We start from the raw sequence: 15,164 nt of genomic DNA on the forward strand, positions 1-15,164 counted from the left end.
AAGAGTGGTGACAGCATCCAGAGGAATGGGGATCATTTTTTTTTTTTTGCTCTGAGGTCTGCATTTAGGGGACAGAGGGTTTGGATGGGGGTTATAGAGTCTGCAGTGGTCTGATTTGAAGTATGTATACATTTTGTGTCTGATCTGGGGTCTGTATGAATTTGGGGGCTGTTCTCATGCCTGTATAAATTTGAGGTCAGATCTGGAGCCTGTATGAATTGAGGGTCTGATCTGGGGGTCTGCATAAATTTGGTTTCTGATTTGGGGTCTGTATGAATTTGAGCTCTAATTTTGTGTGTAATGTGTGGTCTGTATAAATTTGGGATCTGATCTGGGGTCTGTATAAAAGTGGGGGCTGATTTGGGGTATGATCTAATCATGAGGTCTGTATAACTGTGGTCTCTGATCTAGTGTCTGTGAGAATTTGGGGTTTTATCCGGGGTCAGTATAAATTTGGGTTCTGATCTGGGGTCTGTATGAATTTGGGGGCAGATTTAGGAAGCAATCTAGAGTTTGTATGAATTTGAGACTGATCTGGGGTCTGTATTTATGTATTTAGGGGTCTGTATTAATTTTAGGGTCTTGTCTGGGAGTCTGTATTAATTCTGGGGTCTGGTCAAGGAGTCTCATCTGCGGTCTACATTAACAAGGGATTGTCCAGCCATGTGAAATTTATTTTTGAAAACTGATTAGAATGCCACAAAAAAAGTAGTGGTACCTCTCTCATCCCACTGTTCTCACCCTTAGGGTAGCTTTTGGCATCATTCCCAGGCACAGTCGGCTTAGATGAAGCTTGGGGTCATGAGTGTGACACACATGTAATTGAAAAGCATGCAGCCCGTCTATGTTATTGCCCACTAAGTTTGAGACCCCTGGGTTTGCCCTTGTTGCCTTTTTGGATTAAAAGGGTTTTTTATTCATAATCATAGACCACCATCTTCCTACATATAACTAGGAAGAAGATTTTGTGACTGCATTTCTCCTACTTTGAACTTTACATTAAAATGGTAAAAATAAAACTCCCTGCACCTTAAAACATTATATTTTTTAATCTTAAACTTGGAAAGATATTTAAAATCACCATCAATACTTTTCTTGTATTGACCCACTAAAAAAGTGTTTTTTACAAGGTTACTTATCTATTTGATGTAAAATATTATTCCTGGCACCCTGGCCAACATATAGACAGTAGAAATGTCAGACAGTATTGTCTTTCAGGAACAAGAACACACATTCCATTTATTCACAATTGCCTCATGTTCTGCTTTAACTTGATTATTTGTAGGAGACAGAATTCATTACATCCACCCTACAACCATAATAGACAGTACTTCCGGGCTGCACTTATATACCAGAGCAGTGACATTTAAATTGGCTATACACAGCAGATCTATTTCAGCCAAACCAGAAAGTTTTGCCTGGTTCAGTGAACCATCCAATGTGTATGGAAAGCTTTTGAGTCTCCCCCAATGGCTAATACAGAGGGAGATATGGATTGGGCTTGTTAGATTTTAACAGCCCAATCCTTTATTTCTCAGGAAATAGGTATCTTTCTTCCCTCTGCCCATTCACTTGGCTAAGCAAAGCATGCATACAGTATGTATGGGAGAATTGTGAGAGATAGCTGTTGGCTGATAGTACCTTATGTGTATGTCCAGCTTAAATCTGTCTTACACTGGGTTCACACCTAGGCGAACTCTGTTGCGCTCTGTATGCGGGATTGTATCGGGCTTTTACATACACGGATCCGGAAACAAGCAAACGGACATTGTCGTGCATTCCCGGGAACGCACGACATTACGCCCCAAAGAAGCTCCTGTACTTCTTGGGGCATAGGGCGTTTTACAGCGCGTTCGTATGCGCTGTAAAACGTTCAGGTGAAAACCATGCCCATAGGGAATCATTGGTTCTTGCCTGTTGAGCATTTTACAGCATGTAGGAACGCGCTGTAAAACGCTCAGGTGTGAACCCAGCCTGAGGCCTCTTTCACACGGGAATCGAGTGTGAGGGCCGAACAAGATGCGGGTGTGTTGCAGGAAAATTAGCAATTTTTCAGCGGGAGCGCTTTTTAATGCGTTTTGCATGCGCGTGAGAAAAATCATCATGTTTGGTATCCAATAATATCATTCTTAATACAGAATGCTAAGTAAAATGTCCATTGAGGGATTAAAAATAATAAACAAATTTAACTCATCCCAACCTACTTTCTTCAGGACCTGGCTAAAGGACCTTTGATGACAGCACTGCACTCCTCACATGGTCCATCACATGGTGATGGACCATGTAATGGACCATGTTATAAGCGCAGTTATGTCACCACAGCTCCTTTTCATCAAAAAAGAAAGAAGACATGCCAGGCTGAGCGTTCAAGTGGATTAAGGTGAGTTTATTAATTGTTTTTACATTTTTTTAACCCCTCAATCACTATTTTACTAAGCATTCAGTATTAAGAATGCTATTACTTTCCCTTATACCCATGATATAAGGGAAAATAATAAAGATCGGGTCCCCATCCCGATCGTTTCCTAGCAACTATGTGTGAAAATCGCATCGCATCCGCACTTGATTGCGGATGCTTGCGATTTTCATGCAGCCCCATTCACTTCTATGCGGTCTGCATTGCATGAAAAATGCACAATACAGAGCTTGCTGCAATTTTCATGCAACACACCAGTGATGTGTGAAAATCACTGCTCATATGTACAGCCCCATTGAAGTGAATGGGTCCAGATTCAGTGTGGGTGCAATGCGCATTGCACCCGCACCCGCACAGAATTCTCGCCCGTGTGAAAGTTTTTTTTTACATTATAGAATATATTTTTAAAATGTTTTATTTATTTATAATGGGTATTTGTTAAAGCAGTCTTGAGAGATTAAATCTGCAATATACAAGCAATAGTATGATCAATGCATCTCTTTTGTTATTTCTATTCAAAAGCGATTTGAAATGCAGCTTATTTTGCACTTTTGACTTTAAAGTACATCCACCTTTCAAAAACATGTTGCTTTTAGAGCTAAAATTTTGTGCTAATTTCTTATAGTTTTATAGTGGTCAGAGCTATGTTTTTTTACGCTTCAAATCCTCTATAAAGACATAGATTAAAGAGGTTTTCTGAGAGTTTAATATTGATGGCCTATCCCCTCCTAATCAGCTGTTTGAAGAGGTCACGGCACTCCAGTGAACCTAAGCGCAGCTCTGTCCCATTCAAGTGAATGGGTCTGGGCTGCAATATAAAGCACAGCCACTATACAATGTATGGCACTGTGCTTGGTATGCTGTAAAGAAGCTGTGATGCTCTTCGGAGTGTCACAGCCTCTTCAAACAGCTGACTGGTGGGGATATCGGATGTTGGAATTCTACCAATCAGATATTAATTGCCTATCTTGAAGATAAGTCATCAATGTTTTGCACACGAAAAACCCTTTTAAAACATAATATGCTGAGCACAGAAGCTTACTACATACTAGGTCAGGTTTACTAATGGCAACGGACAGTGGGTGTGGAACCAATATGCCAACTAACCTTTTTGACTTTGGGCTAGACCTAAGGGTGTTGGGCTGACAGCCCTCTGGTTTTCATCCTTTAACCCCTATATAGTATCTGGCCTTCACTGCAGTGGAACCACTAAGCCATTATGACTTGGAATAGTTCTAGCAGTTTGCAGCTGACTCTCGGGGGTTGTAGACACCTCTGACAGAGGCAGACAGAGTTCTAGTGAATTTATAAAACAGGTCTGAGGGCAGGCAGCTGAGCGTTAATACAGTAAACAGGCAGAAGTCAGGACAGGCAATAGAAAATCAGAGTCTGTAAACAGGCAGAGCTAACTAAATGTCAACATATCAGCAACAATACATAAATGTGTATTGTGTTGACATTTATGTATTGTTGCTGATATGTTGACATTTAGTTAGCTTTGTTTTATTTAGTGAATTAATAAATTTTATATGCAAAAATACTGTGAGCCAGCCTATATTATTATTGATTTATTCCCTTTTTTTCCGTCGGTAACTGAGAGGCTAAGCTCCAGTAGCTTGCTGGTGGAGCCTTTCTAAATATTTAACAATATTGTAAACGGGCAGAGTTCGGTACCAGGAGCAGACAAACAGAAAAGTACATGTTTACAAGGACTAGCAAACTAGAATATCTAAAGTTCAGACACCTCTCCCTTAGAAAAGGTGCCCAAAGCACCCACAGTTGTCCAGCCATTAGCTGGTGGACATTGGAGTAATTGTGTACTGGCCCTTTTAGAGGAAGGAAGTCCTACAGGAGACAGGAAGAGATCTTGCAGCCTGGTGCAGACTGCAGACTCCAGGACAGAAGATTTTGGCAGCTGGCCGAGGACCGGTCGCTGAGCAAGGGCTAGGTTCCAGCTTGGTCTCCCCTGTTCTCCAGCAGTGCTAGGCCCAGAAAGAGGGGCAGCAGCTGGCACAGAACTCTGCCATTACAGTAACCCTACAGATGACATAATAAAGGCTGTCTAGACATGCAACAAATTTAACACAATGTCTGATGGTGACTGATAAATGGGGTGCAGAGCTAGACACCTTTGTCTAATGCTCTGTTGATGGGCTAGGGGGCAGATACTTTCTCTAAGCCTATTATGGCTTAATTTACACCAGAATATAATTGTAGGCACATTAGTAAAAGCGGGCCTATGTGTTTTTATTAAGGGGTTGTCTATTAGGGCTCTATGCATTAATATGTATTTCATGCTCCATTTATTCTCCATTTCCGACTTAGGACTGGTTCACATCACATCAGCGCCTTCCATCAGAGCTATATGTTAGATATTGCATTTCCTGATGTGTACCTAAAAGAAAAAGCTCCGTTATATGCCACTGTATAGATATACTGTACATGCAGAAGCATACGCCCTCCATAGATATCCCAGTATTAAAAAAAACTATTTTGATCATTTACTGTATTAAGACCAGGGTCTTTTATTAAGACCAGCCTCTACATAACTTAGTCACATCCACTGCTGGCACCTAACAGCCTTAGGCTACATGCATACAAATGTTGTTTGTTTCCATGTCCGTTCAGTTTTTTTGTGGATAGGATGCAGACCTATTCATTTCCGCAATAGTATGTCCATTCCGTAGCCCCACAAAAAAAAGAACATGTCCTATTGTTGTCTGTTTTAGGCATTGTTACAATGGATCCACCCCCAAAAAATGGATGGCATACAGATTATTTTTTCGGATCCGCAATTTGCGGACTGCAAAACACATACGGTTGTGTGCATGTAGCCTTAAATCTACACCAGAAGATTTAGATATTGTTTTATGCCAAAAACTGATGCAAAAAATGATAAATGAGATGGGCCTACAGGCCTGCCCTCTTACTCGCCTATGCCACACCCTCTCTTTTAGAACTGGCATAAGTGGCATGGAAGGAGAAGATGTCACTGATTTGGCCTCAAATCCCCTTTGCCACTGAATCTGCGATAGATATATGCTAAAAAGTGGCGTATATCTAATCATAGTCTAAATGCTAATGACAGCCTCCATTATGGAAGGCATTATGGCAGTAGGCATGGGGAGGTGAGGGCAGCACTGCACTGGCTGTACTCACCTTCCCTGGTCTTCTTCCAGGTCCTGCTGTGGTGTCCTGACAGTGCACAGCGGTAGGGCGTGGTGCATGTAGACACGTACTGTGACCTGATGCTGTGGGCCATCAGGTCACAGTACACAGCAGGAGCCGGAAGAAGCTATGGAACAGTGTGTCCTAGATCTGCAGTGCCATCCAGAGCAAACAAGGTAAGTTTAATTATTTATTTTTGGTAACGTCTAATCTGAGGTCTAATGGAGGTGCGATCTGAGGCTGATGGGGGCTTGGGGGGGTGTTATCTGAAGGTGATAGGGTCTGATTAGGGGTCTGATGTGAGTCTGATTGGGGCTGGGAGGTCCAATCTGAGGCCAATTGGGTCTGATCTGAGGCTGACTGGGGGTCTGATCTGAGTCTAATGGGGGCTAGGGGGTTTATGGGGGCTGATCTGAGGCTAATAGATTCTGGGGGTCTTATCTGAGGCTGTGGGAGGTTGGGGGTCTGATCTGAGGCTGATGGAGCTTCAGGGTCTTATTTTGGGGTCTAATCTGAGGTTTGAAGAAGAATGGGGGTCTGATTTGGGGGTCTGATTAGAATTGGCGGTCTGATGATGGTCTGATCCGAGGTCTGATAAAGAATGGGGATCCAATTTGAGGTTTGCTCTAAGGTCTGATGGAAAATATTTATTTTCCTATTTTCCTACTCCAAATCCTAGGTGCGTCTTATAGTCTGAAAAATATGGTATTTCTAAACTTTGCTATCTACATAAATAAGAGAGAGACAAGAGTTTCTCTTGTTAACAATGGCACATTATACTTACTGGTAAAACCCATTAGTCATGCTGGCACATACAGGAAATTCAGCATGAAAGGGCAAATCTGTTTACCAACAATCATACTTATATGACATAGGAAGTTACACTGGAAGCAGTTCTCCAATATCACTTTAATTTGGAGATTCTATCCAGCTGTTCGCCATTCATAAAACTCAGAATGCAAATCTGTTATTTTACAGTTGAATCCTTGCTTTGGCTTTTACTACTACTGAACCAGAAAGGTTTAAATGTGTGCAAAATGGCCTGCAAAATATTAGCATTGCATTCTATACAAAGAGGTTCATGCTAAGTCAAGAACTGCAGCCTTCAATAGGAGACATTCATGAATGATCTTTTTTAACAAGATGCTATGGCCAATCACAATGAAAACTGAAAAGCATAAGTATTCTACAAATTGGCACGCTTTGTCGAATAAAAAAATAATAATCTTGCCTGTCCACATTTCTTCTATTTTTTTACTGTTGCCACATTCCTACCCACTTCAGTCCCTGCCACTGCAAGTTGCTCTGGGCATTAAGGCCAGTAGTTGGCCGCAGTGGTAATGGGACTAAAGTGGCTGGGAATTAGGCGGCAACATAGTAATGGTGGGACTGTGAACAGGCAAGTTTTTTTTTTTTTACTTGGCATAAGTTACTACTGTTAGGATTGTCAGGTCCTAGGCTGGGCAACCCCTTTAAGTTGGATCAAAGTATGCAAATAATGTTATTCTCCGGAAAGGGAAAAAAACTATCTATTATTAGATATAATAAAATAGTTGTCTCAAGTGTAGAGGAGAGCTAATTTGCCTCCTTTTTCTCATGGAGCACTGCCAATAGCAATTCAACTCGATCACTTACTACCACGCTCCAGAGCTAAAAGTGGACGTCCTTTGGCCACATCCCACGCTGATGACCGCTTCATTGTGAACAATGCCCCGAGGAAGAGGATGATGAATGCCACACAACTCCAGGCAAATTTAAGGAAGGTGAGAGGCACCCAAGTATGACAGCATACTATTCAAAACCATTTACATCTGTGTGGTCTGCGTGCTAGATAACCTACAAGGTTACCTGACCACACCACCAGGTACAGGCATCATTGTCTTACATGGGCCAGGGTTTATCTACGCTGAACGAGGCACCACTGATAAAAGTCGATTCACGCTGAGCTTAAATGATGGCTGCCAACGATGTTAGAGACGTCAAGGAGAGTGCAAAATGTTGTCACCAGACGAGCCTTTGGTGATGGCGGTGTTACAGTATGGGCAGGTGTGTCTAGTCAAAACAGAATTGTCCTACACTTTGTGAATGGTAGCGTGACAAGCCCATACTACTTGAATAATATCATTAATCCAGTTGTTGTATCTCTGCCACAACACAGGCCTAATTTCATCTTCATGGATGACAATGTGCCAGCTTATTGAGGTCCCATCATTAGGGAACAGCTGCTGGAGACTGGAGTACCTCAAATGGAGTGACCTGCACTTTCTCCAGACCTGAATCCCATTGAAAACCTATGGGATCAGCTCAGTCGCCATGTAGAGGCTTGTAACTCTATACCCTCGAACCTCAATGACCTGAGGGCCGCCGTTTAAGAGTGGGATGCCATACCTCAGCAGACAATAAGTCAATTTGTAAACAGCATGAGATGTCGTTGTCAAGCTGTAATTGATGCTCAAAGCCACATGACAAGTTATTGAGACATTGACATTTTTTGGGCCAGGTTTCATCTATGCTAAACGAGGCATTACTGTTGTTGGGTTTTGTTTCAATAAATAGTTTGAGATGAGAAAATCCCCATTGCATGCTTCGAATTAAATGCCCTACTTTCATTATATAATATGACAGTAACGTGAACTTTTTCCATTTTCCATAAATTTCACCCGAATGCCAAGTAGTGTATATCTATCTATCTATCTATCTATCTATACAGTATGTCACAAAAGTGAGTACATCCCTCACATTTTTGTAAATATTTTATTATATCTTTTCATGGGACAATACTGAAGATATGATACTTTGATACAATGTAAAGTAGTCAGTGTACAGCTTGTATAAAACCTCATGTACACGACAGTTGTTGTGGTCCGCATCCGAGCCACATTTTTTGCGACTCGGGTGTGGACCCATTCACTTCAATGGGGCCGCAAAAGATGCGGACAGCACTCTGTGTGCTGTCTGCATCCGTTGCTCTGTTCCGTGGCCCCACAAAAAAAATATAGCATGTCCTATTGCTGTCCGTTTTGTGGACAATAATAGGCATTTCTACAATGGGCCGCCCGTTCTGTTCTGCAAAATGCGGAAGGCACATGGCGGCTTGCGTTTTTTGCGGATCCGCAGTTTGCAGACCGCAAGAAAACGGAACGGTCGTGTGCATGAAGCATAATAGTGTAAATTTGGTGTGCCCTCAAAATAACTCAATAACAAAAGTGAGTACACCCCTGTTAGCCTGGGGGCGTGCACATTTTCTTCGGGTTCCCAAGAATTTTCCTCTGGACCATATCCTTGCCATTTAACAAGATACTAAAAGCTTGTTCCTATGAATACGAGAATCCAGAATTCGCTCCATAATAAATTCCTCTTCACCCTGTACATCAACTGGTGGTGGGGGTGGCAGAATTCTTCCAGGAAATGGGTTTTCACAAAAGGCCTTGAGCAAGGAGACATGGAAGGCGGGATGAATCCTCACACCATTAGGGAGTTGCAGCCGGAAAGTTACTGGATTAATCCGAGCGGTAATTGGAAAAGGTCCCAAATACTTTTGTCCCAATTTAGGAAGGAACATGTATCTTCAAATGCCGAGTAGACAGCCAGACTTTGTCACCAGTTTAAAAAGAAGGGGCTGATCTGCGATGTCTATCAGCAGTCTTTTTGTCTTCCCGTAAAGACTCAATCAACTTTTCCTGAATTTCCTTTAGATCTGTTATTCTAATAGAAACAGCTGGTATAGGAGTTGAGACTGGCAGGTTAGGGGTAAAAACTGGATGATAACCAGAGTTCAAGAAAAATGGAGTCTGGGCAGTGGAGCTGTGCTTAGAGTTATTATATTGCTCCAGAGTCTGATTTGTTCTTTCCGTCTGACCGTTAGTCTGGGGATAAAAAGCAGAAGACAGATTAACCTCTGCAGCAATGCTGGCAGCACTCGTACAACCTCTGCATGTGATGCTGAGCACGTGCACTCAACTTCTTTGGTCGATCATAGCAAGGCCTGTTCTGAGTGGAACCTGTCTTGTTACACCACTGTATGAGCTTGGCCACCATGCTGCAGCTCAGTTGTTGGCAATCTTCTTATAGCATATAGGCCATCTTTATGTAGAGCAACAATAATTTTTTTCAGATCCTCAGAGAGTCATTTGCAATGAGATGTCATATTGAACGTCCAGTGACCAGTGTGAGAGAGCGTGAGATAACACCAAATTTAACACAACAGCTCCCCATTAATACCTGAGACCTTGTAACACTAACAAGTAACATGACATCGGGGAGGAAAATGGCTAATTGGGCACAATTTGACCATTTTCACTTAGCGGTGTACTCACTTTTGTTGCCAGCAGTTTAGACATTGATGGTTGTTGTTGAATTATTTTGAGGGCAACATTTACCCTGTTATACAAGCTGTACACTGACTACTTTACATTGTATCAAAGTGTCACATCTTCAGTGTTGTCCCATTCAAAGATAGAAGAAAATATTTTCAAAAATGTGAGGGGCTGTACTTACTTTTTGGAGATACTGTATATCTATATACACAAAAAGGCGAAATTGATATGCTAAAAAAAAAATTGCAGCAGTGCTCAAGTAAACCTTTTGTAGGTTTACTCTTCTTGTTTACTGAGATATACACAAGCAGATATGATCAGATGTACAGTATGTCGAGGACATATTATGTGCTGTAAGCAAAAAGTTAATATTTTATATTTACAAACAGGAAAGTCCCCAAAGAGAGGTGCCTTTCTAGCAAATAAAAAACAAAACAAAGCTAGTCTATGCCACCATCAGCCCATCACTTGCAGGAGAGAGGTATGTCAGCAAAAATGTCATACCCTTGATTTGTGGTAATAGTTGATGCTAGGAGTCCTCCTCCTCCTTTTTTCCTTCTGCGATCTATACAGATAAGGCTACTGGATCACACCATGTTTTGGGTCTCATAGATGACTGGGGGCAACCATGGATTCAGGGGTCTCTGACAGTCCGACTACATTTCCACGATAATTAAAAATGCGTTACAGTGGAACTTGCAAGGAAATGGGATATACTGTATGAGGCAAGGAAGTGAACAGTAAGTTCTTTAAGGTGTCTTTAAGGTGATGTGTTGGAAAAGTACAAATTGTCAAGTGTAAGGATCTGGATGGTTCTGACAAAGATGCAATTGTGTTGGTCAGAAAATCTCAAAACACTGGGAATTGTGTGTGTGTGGGAGGGGGGGAATGTCCCCAGTATGTAGTGGTTAGTACCAACCCAATAAGCATGTGAGCATCAGAACAGAAACATTTGAAGCAGGCCTGGTCTGATGATTCACATTGGGGCATGGAGAAAGTTTAAACAGGCTGTCTAGACCTGCACCAGATTTATCGCAGTGGCCAGGCTGGATGGAAAATGTCGTACAGAAAGACACTTTAACTTTATAGCAACAATTGGTTGGTTTATTTTGAGTTAGAATTGTATGCAGAATTCTAGTGCAATTTTGGCACATCTTAAGGCCGTGACCCTCTCAGGCTAATAGCAGATACTTTCTCTAAAGTTAGAGAAACATTTTGGTGTTATTTGTGCCTAAATCTAGGTGCAATACCATGGGTAAATGTGGGTCATTGTCTTGTACATCGAGTTAATAGCTAATGTCAGTGTAATGTGGAGAAGAGTTGGCACCATGATACACTATGAAGACAAGCCAGACAAGGATGTGTGATGCTCTGGACAATGCTCTGCTGGGGAACCTTGTGTCCTGGCATTCATGTGCATGTTTGATATGTACCACGGGAATGGTATTTCCTAACCGCAGTGGTGTCTTTCAGAAAGAAAATGCAACCTGTAACATGTCAAAATAGTTCTTGGAAATTGTTTGAGGAATATAACAAATAGTTTAAGGTGTTGACAGATTGCTCAAACTTTAAGTTTGCTGAGTCCATGGGATGTGCTGGAAAAATAATTCCAGTCCATGGAGGACCCCTGTCACTGCTCACAACTTTAGGACACTCATAGATATAAAAGTAGTCATTGTTGTTAATGTAATGCTCTTATTACCAGGTTGAATCAGCTGAATCATTCTCACATACTTGATATTTAAAATAACGACTATCAATGCTAGAAAACAAACTAAATCAAATAAATGAATCAAATCTATATGGATAGATAAATAGATAGATAGATAGATAGAAAGATAGATAATAGAAATAGATAGATAAAGATAGATAGATAGATATAGAATATATAGATTAGATAAAATAGATAGATAGATAATAGATAGACATGAGATAGATAGATTAGATGATATAAACAGATTCACTTCATTAAATGTTAACTGTGACCTTTACTAGAGTTCCTGACCAATGACATGGACTTTTGATTAGTTGTCCAACATTTCCTAACAATAGCCAATGTACCAATTATATCATTTTGACCCTTGCATTAACTTGGTTACAATCTGGGTGTTCAGCATGCCATAAAATGATCCTTTATTCTGAAAAAATCAAATCAATATTTATTGGTCAAGAGACAACAAGACGTCCTCAGTTTTCTCTGGGGGTTAATGTTAAACTAGCTCCTGTCTTTGATTTATAACTAGGCAGGAAGACACCCAGTCTGTCTACAGTCAATTAAGTATGTAGCAGGACCCTGACAGAATGTCACTTATTGGAAAATTCTATTAATTTAGATTTACGGAGTGTGACATAGGCTGCATGTCTCATTTTATACTGGAGCTATTGCTCAGGCTGTTTTTAGAAACAGAAGAGAAAGGCTTTATTGTCTCAATTGAGATAATGTTTAATGGTGGAATGTAGGTTCATAAATAGCAACTAAAAGCTAAGTGGATTTTGTTGGCGCATACATTTCTAATAATAGCAGCATAAAATGTTTAGAGCCCAACAAAAGAAATAATATAGGCCACCAATTCATGTCATTCTCAGGAGGATAATCTCCCTCTCCTGCCAAAAATCTTACTTTACAGTGCTTGGGATTTTGCAACATGAAAGGCTCATGGGCCTTTACAGCATTACACATCACTATCTGCACTTTCTAAGAGTGATGTCTTGGCCCAACCAGAAATAGTCCCTCTTCTAGACCTGTTTTCGATTGAAGGGCCTAGCTGATAGCATAATTATTTTACAGAGGACAAGGCAGATCATAGCACAACTCTGTAAAGGAGGCAAGAAGTCTTGAGAACTTTGCAATGACTCAATCTGGTAATTTAGATTAATACAGTGATTGTCCATAATTATTCATACCCCTGGCCGATTTTTAATTAAAGTTACTTTTATTCAACCAGCAAGAAATTTTTTGACGGGAAATGACATAGGTGTCTCTCAAAAGATAATAAGGCGATGTACAAGAGGCATTATTATGGGAAAAAATAAAAAATTCTCAGCTTTTATTTACATTTGAGCAAAAAGTGTCCAGTCCAAAACTATTCATACCCTTCACAAACTGTCACAGTCTGTGGGAAAATCAAAAGTTCTATACCATTCCAAATAGTCCAAGCTGTTCTAAAGCACCCTAAGTACCCTGATTAATTGGGAACAGCTGTTTTAATCAACTTAACAGGTAAAAAACAGCAGCTCTCTGCAGTTGGTTTGTGGACAGTCATGGCTAAGACAAAGGAGCTCAGTGAGGACCTGCGGCTGCGCATTGTGGCTGCTCACAAGTCAGGAAAGGGCTACAAGGCTATTTGTAAATGTTTTCAAGCTCCAGTAGCTACAGTGCAAAGTATTATTAAAAAATACAAGATGTTCCGCACTGTGGAAAATCTCAGAGGACGTGGTCGGAAGTCAAAAGTGACACCTGTGCTGGCCAGGAGGATAGTTAGAGAGGTGAGAAAGGCCATCCTGGTGAATATGGGCTCTGCTGGTGGCAATGTTTCAAGGCAGACAATCCAACGGACACTGCACACTTCTGGGTTCCACGGATGCAGACCAAGGAGGACGTCCACTTCTCCAGATAAGGCACACAAATGCTTGCTTGGCCTTTGCAAAAGATGATCTGGACAAAGAAGAAGACTTCTGGTCTTCTGTGTTATGGTCAGATGAAACAAAAATTGAATTGTTTGGTCACAATGATGTTTCCTTCATTTGGCGTAAAAAAGGAGAAGCCATCAACCCGAAGAACACCATCCCAACTGTCAAACATGGTGGTGGGAACCTAATGCTTTGGGGGTGTTTTTCAGCCAATGGACCAGGGAACCTAATCGCAGTAAACGGCACCATGAAAAAAGAGCAATACATGAGGATTCTCAACTACAACATCAGGCAGTCTGCAGAGAAAACTTGGCCTTGGGCACCAGTGGACATTTCAGCATGACAATGACCCAAAACACACAGCAAAAGTGGTGACGAAATGGTTAGCAGACAACAACATACATGTTTTGGAGTGGCCCAGCCAGAGAGAGTCCAGACTTGAATCCAATTGAGAATCTGTGGAGGGAGCTAAAGATCAGGGTGATGGCAAGAAGACCCTCCAACCTGAAAGATTTGGAGCTCATTGCTAAAGATGAATGGGCAGAAATACCTGTGGAGACATGCAAAAAGCTAGGTCTGCAATTATAGGAAGCGTTTGATTGCTCTAATAGCCAATAAAGGCTTTTGTATTGATTATCGAGAAGGGCATGAATAATTTTGGACTGGACACTTTTTGCTCAAATGTAAATAAAAGCTGAGAAATGTTTTTTTTGTCCACAATAATGCCTCTTGTACATAGTCTTATTATCTTTTGGGCAGACACCTATGTCATTTCCTGTCAAAAAATTCCTTGCTGGTTGAATAAAAGTAACTTTAAGTCAATATTTGCCAGGGGTATGAATAATTATGGGCAGCAATGTAACTACCATGCAAAAAGTTCACAAACAAGGAAAGGTCTTACTTTGTGGTCCACTGGCGTCAGATGGGTCACAGTTTTTAGGAGGCACGTCTCGTAATAATTGTGCCATATCTCAGGCCACCCATGTATTAGAGCTTAAATATACGTTAGCTAGGAGCTGATGTAGAATCATGTACATGTGAAAGTAAAATGACACTTTAATTTATTATTAAAAGATATTTATATAGTGCATTCAACTTCCATAGTGCTTCACATAGCACAATATTGGGATTGTATCGCCTGCAGAAGACAGCATGGTACAGACATATCAAAAGAGTGCCTACAAGATATATTATCTGTCAGCAGATTTGTCCCTATGACACTGGCTGACCTGTTGCATGTGCGCTTGGCAGCTGAAGGCATCTGTGTTGGTCCCATGTTCATGTGCCCACATTGCTGGGAAAAATTATGTTTCAATATATGTAAATTAGCCTCTAGGAGCAATAGGGGCATTGCCGTTACACCTAGAGACTCTGCTCTCTCTGCAACTGCTGTACCCTCTGCACTTTTATTGACAGGGCCAAGAATGAGGATGTCTTCACTGCCTGGCCCTGTCAAAGTGCAGGAGGCACAGCAGTTGCAGAGAGAGCTGAGCTTCTAGGTGTAAGGGAAACACCCCCATTGCTCCTAGAGGTTTATTTGCATATATTAAAGCATAGTTTTTCTCAGCAATGTCTTCAGCTGATAGATGCCTTCAGCTGCCAAGCGCACATGCAACAGGTCAGTCATTTTCATA

General features: G+C 41.2%; 1 protein-coding gene across 1 annotated transcript in view; it reads left to right on the forward strand.

Moving 5' to 3' along the window:
• The window catches only part of PAH (phenylalanine hydroxylase), a 98,119-nt gene that overhangs the window by 34,734 nt on the left and 48,221 nt on the right, over positions 1-15,164 (forward strand). The window lies entirely within an intron of this gene.

The sequence above is a fragment of the Bufo gargarizans genome, chromosome 2 (assembly GCF_014858855.1).
Source record: "Bufo gargarizans isolate SCDJY-AF-19 chromosome 2, ASM1485885v1, whole genome shotgun sequence".
In the NCBI taxonomy this organism is placed as follows: Eukaryota; Metazoa; Chordata; class Amphibia; order Anura; family Bufonidae; genus Bufo; species Bufo gargarizans.